Source organism: Delphinapterus leucas, chromosome 5, assembly GCF_059928025.1.
Source record: "Delphinapterus leucas isolate spDelLeu-1000000601 "Yukka" chromosome 5, BTC_Dleu_Yukka2, whole genome shotgun sequence".
In the NCBI taxonomy this organism is placed as follows: Eukaryota; Metazoa; Chordata; class Mammalia; order Artiodactyla; family Monodontidae; genus Delphinapterus; species Delphinapterus leucas.
This window is the reverse complement of record NC_143133.1, coordinates 122,227,770-122,233,769: the sequence shown is the minus strand read 5'-3', so window position 1 is coordinate 122,233,769 and position 6,000 is coordinate 122,227,770.

Here is a 6,000-nt window from a genome sequence, read left to right as displayed (position 1 = left end):
AGCTTAGATATCATTGTGGCACAATCATGTGCATGGTTCTAATAGCAAATATTAATTATTTAAGATTTACATCTTATGACTCACGTTTAGCTAAACACAACCTGCAAACTGCTCTAGCATAGCCAGCTAAGAAATATCAGTTTAAAGTTCCTGATTAACTTCTTTTTTTCTAAGATTTTTTTTGATGTGGACCATTTTAAAGTCTTTACTGAACTTGTTACAATATTGCTTCTGTTTTGGTTTTTTGGCCGCAAGGCACGTGGGATCTTTGTTCCCAGACCAGAGATCGAACCCACACCCCCGGAACTGGCAGGCGAAGTCTTAACCACTGGACCACCAGGGAAGTCCTCTGATTAACTTCTGAAAGGGTTTATTGTTCTGCAGGGAGGGTAAAGAGGCCATTATTATATCTGCCAAGGACTGTGCTGCATGCTGATGAATTTTGTAAACTCATATTCTTTAAACTTTACAGCAAGAGAGTATATGTGGTTATTAAATAAATTTTATGGATGCTAAAGGATATATCTAGAATAGTAAAATTCCTTGCCCAAGGACACATGCATAATAAGAGTTTATCAGAGTCCAAAATCTATGTTCTTTCTCCTACTCCACCACTCTGACCCTGGATCCACCACTGATTTAGCAAAGACTCATAACTTAATAAACCCAAGCAAGTGAGTTTATATGAATGAGATCAAAAGTCAAAGCTAGTCCATGAGTTGAAGATGGAGCTAACAACAGAAATTAAACTCAATTATTGGGTGATCAGACTCGTGGCGGTTGCAAACTGCACAAGTTTCAGCCATTTAGACACGTAAGACAAGAACAGAAACATACCAGTAAGAATTGAAAAAGGTGACATCAGTGACACAGCAGCCTACAAACATTGATATTGTGGGGAAAGAGCTTCACAGCTCTCAACAACCTTTTGGTATATACTGCAATAGTATAAATTTAAAAAGAAGACTCAGAGCCCTTAAGAGAAGTCTAGTGTCTTATTTTTGGGGTGTATTATATTTAAGAATATTTACATAAAAGTGGTTAAAGTGCTATAAAGATATATGGTGTTGTTAAAAACATAAGGATTCCACAGTTGCTTAATCTTCCTATCTATGCTGTGATCATGCCTTTAAGTACCTGCAAAGCCCTTCTCTCCCACTTCCACACCAGGGGGCAGCATATTTTTAAAAGGCTTCAAATTGAAGAACTGGTATCCCTTGCATCTGTTGGCGCCTCCAGTTAGCACATGTCAAGACAGAGTTAGAAATGCAAGGAAAAATAAGAGGAAAGGATTGTAGTAGAAGTAGGCCTCAAAATCCTTCTGACAATTCTACCGGTCTGACACCTATGAAAGAAGAGGATAAGAATGGAAGGTTGGGTAGGAAAAGTATCAGACTGCACTGAAGCTCTGAAAAAGTCAGCAGGCCCATGTGGGAGCTCAAGCACAGTCTGCTGGGAGAGGAGTCCTGCACCTGCACGGGAAAGAAATGGTCACGCTTAATATCCCCACCATGCTCAGCAATTGCTGAGCCTCAGGCAAATGCTGTGTTATATCCTGAAGGCACTGAAGCTGGAGGGTGTCAGCTAACTGAACCCCTTACAGCTGATCATCCAGTTCTTTTGTGAAAGGAGATACAAGCAGTACATTTCTGTGGCTGTCACAGGCTTTGCCGCAAGTTCAGCAGTCACAGTCTTATTCCTCTGGTTTTGAACCCCTTTCCTTCTATTTGATTCTAAGGTGGTCTTCTGACTTTTTCTGACGTTACTCTTTTCTCCAGTGTTCTGTCATGGCTGATTTCAGTCTGAAGTTTCCACCCCAGTCTTGTAGCCACATCATCTTTTTCTATCTGTAGCTTTCTGTTCAGTATGGAGGACTAAATCTTTTTTTTATTTGCGGTATGCGGGCCTCTCACTGTTGTGGCCTCTCCTGTTGCAGAGCACAGGCTCCGGACGCACAGGCCCAGCGGCCATGGCTCACAGGTCCAGCCGCTCCACGGCATGTGGGATCTTCCCGGACCAGGGCACGAACCCGTGTCCCCTGCATCGGCAGGCAGACTCTCAACCACCGCGCCACCAGGGAAGCCCTGGAGGACTAAATCTTAACCCAGTGTTCCTAATCCAGGCACTGTGCTTTGCTTTTCTCTCTACAGAAACCTGGTAAGTTCAACTCTGATTTGGCCTAAAATTCAGGATTAATGGAATGCAATTAATTCAGTAATTGCATTCGTCTTCTATTTAATGCATTTAATGGAAACAATGAATATACACTGAGTATCAACTCCAATCTGATGTTGATTACTTGGAAACTTAATATATGAATCACCTCCACTTTTGAAAGATTCTTATTGAAATACAATGCATATATATGAGTATGTGGGTACGTGTATCTTACATTCACTCTTTCGTTTTCTTTCTTTTGTTCTTCTTTCTTTCCTTCCTTCTGTCTTTTTCCTTTTTCCCCTTTTTTATTGTAGCACACTTGATTTACAATATTGTGTTAGTTTCAGCTATATGCCAAATTGATTCAGTTACATATTTTTTCAGATTTTTTCCATTACAGGTTATTACAAGATATTGAATATGGTTCCTGTGGTATACAGTAAATTCTTGTTGCTTATCTATTTTATGCATAATAGTTTGTATCTGTTAATCCCATACTACTAATTTATCCCACCGCCCTTCCCCGTTTGGTAACTATGGGTTTGTTTTCTATGTCTGTGAGTCCATTTCTGTTTTGTATATAGATTCATTTGTATTATTTTTTTATTCCATATATAAGTGATATAATATTTGTCTTACTCTGTCTGACTCACTTCACTTAGTATGATATTCTCTAGGTCCATTCATGTTGCTGCAAATGGCAATATTTCATTCTTCTTTATGGCTTACTAATATTCCATTGTGTGTGTGTGTGTGTGTGTATACACACACAATGTAATATGTAATATGTATATATATATATTAATCTTAAGTCAATTTTCTGTTGATGGGCATGGAAAAATATCCCTTGTTTTTGGATTGGAAGAATTAATATTGTTAAAATGGCCATACTACCCAAAGCAATCTATAGATTTAATGTGATCCCTATCAAAATACCCACATCATTATTCACAGAACTAGAACAAATAATCCTAAAATGTATACAGAATCACAAAAGACCTAGAATTGCCAAAGCAACCCTGAGGAAAACGAACAAAGCTGGAGGCATAACCCTCCAGACTTCAGACAATGATACAAAGCTAGAGTAATCAAAACAGCATGGTATTGGCACAAAAACAGACATATGGATCAATGAAACAGAATAGAGAGCCCAGAAATAAACCCATACACCTACAGTCAATTAATCTATGACAAAGGAGAAAGAATATACAATGGAGAAAAGGCAGTCTTTTCAGCAAGTGGTATTGGGAAAGCTGGACAGCCTTGTGTAAATCAATGAAGTTACAACACTCCCTCACACCATATATAAAAATAAGATCAAAATGGTTTAAATACCTAAATATAAGACATGACACCATAAAACTCCTAAAAGAGAACATAGGCAAAACATTCTTGGACATAAATCATAGCAATATTTTCTTAGATCAGTCTCCCAAGGCAAAAGAAATAAAAGCAAAAATAAACAAATGGGACCTAATCAAACTTAAAATCTTTTGCACATCAAAGGAAACTATAAACAAAACTAGAAGACAACCTACTGAATGGGAGAAAATATTTGCAAATAATGCAACTGACAAGGGATCAACATCCAAACTATACAAACAGCTCATACAACTCAATATCAAAACAAACAAACAGACAAACAAAACAACCCAATCAAGAAATGGGCAGAAGACTTAAACAGACATTTCTCCAAAGAAGACATACAGATGGCCAACAGGCACATGAAAAGATGCTCAACATCATTAATTATTAGAGAAATGCAAATCAAAACTAAAATGATGTATCACCTCACACCAGTCAGAATGGCTATCATCAAAAAATCCACCAGTAATAAATACTGGAGAGGGTGTGGAGAAAAGGGTACCCTTGTACACTGTTGGTGGGAATGTGAATTCATGCAGCCACTATGAAGAACAGTATGGAGGTTCCTTAAGAAACTAAAAATAGAGCTACCATATGATCCAGCAATCCCACTCATGGGCATATATCTGGAAAAGATAAAAATTCTAATTGGAAAGATACATGCACCCCAATGATCACAGCAGCACTATTTACAATAGCCAAGACATGGAACAATCCAAGTGTCCTTCCTTCCTTTTACTTATTGAAAAACTGCATATTATTTTTAACAGAGCTGTTTACACATGTTTACAAAAAGACATATATAAGGAGAAATACAAAACCACGATAAGATATCACTTCATACCTACTAGTATGGCTAAAATAGGAAAGACAACAAGTGTTGGTGAGAGTGTGGAGAAATCTGAACTCATGCATTGCTTGTGAGAATATAAAATGGTGCAGCAACTTTGGAACGTAGTCTAGCAGTTCCACAAAATAGTACACTTAGAGTTACTACATAACCCAACAATTCTACTCCTAGGTATATATCCAAAAGAACTGAAACATATGCCCACATATAAACTTGTACACAGATGGTCATAATAGTATTATTCATAATATCCAAAACGTGGAAAGAATCCAAATGCCCAAAAACTGATGAATGAATAAACAAAACGTTGGATATTCTTGCAATAGAATATTATTCAACCACAAAAAATGAATGAAGTGCTTATATATATGCTACAACAAAAATAAAATATGGCAAGTGAAAGATACCAACCACAAAAGCCACATATTGCTTAATTCCATTTATATTAAATGTCGAAAACAGGCATATCCACAGATTAAGTAGAATAGTAGTTTCCAAGGACTGGAGGAAGAAGGAGAAAGGCAGTGACTGATAAATGGTACTTGATTTCTTTTGAGTGATGAAAATGTTCTAGAATTAGATGTGGTGTTGGCTGTACAACTTTGTGAATATATCGTTTATATATACCACGTATATAGACAGAGAGAGAGAGAGAGAGAGAATTGGGCACTTTTAAAAGGGTGAATTTTATGGTGTGTTAATTAAATCTCAATAAAACTCACACACAAACAAATCAAAAAAATTTTTCAATATGAGACAGAAAATGTGAATAAAAAATGCAGTTATTATCTGAATATTTAGTTTTAATGCCAGCTATACTAACCAGCTTTCAAGATTATCTTGAATCAACCTCTGCCTATATACACATTCATGTAGTTCACTCGCACATAATTTGGTCTATATGACCAATAAAATTCAGTAGAAACAATGGTATGTGTCTTCCAAGATTAGATTATGAAGGCACTGTGGCTTCCATCCTGGTCACTCTCTCTTGCATCAATCTGTCTTGGGGAAGCCAGCCATGCAGTGTGTGGCATGAAGAATCCAAGACATAAGGAACTGAAGCTTCCTCCCAATAGCCAGGTGAGTGAGCTGGGGTCAAGCCTTTAGAGAAAAGCAGCATGGGCTAACAGCTTGATTGTGACCTCATGGGAGAGCCTGAACTAGAACTACATAGCTAAGCTGCTGCCAGAATCCTGACCCTTAGAAAGTGTGTGAGAGAGTTAATTGTTTCAAGCTGCTAAATTTTGAAGCAATTTGTTATGTAGCAATAGATAATATACATAGGCAAACTTGTAGACATATAGGTGTTGGGTGACAGGTATATAAACATATATTTACATATTTTATTAAATATATAAATATGTGTATAGTATACAAGTATATAAATATTTTACATATTTTATAATACATACTATATTTTATACATTATTAAATATATATTATTGCATTCACACATGTCCTGTTAGAAAAAGAGTTACAAGAGATGAAGAGAAAAATACACAAAGGAGATAAAAATGAGAGAAAAGAAATAAAGTATTGCCAGAGAGTCACATGTTCTTTCAACTTAACAACAGAAATAAAAGGATAATGCAGAGTTTCTTAACAAAAACAGTAGACCAATG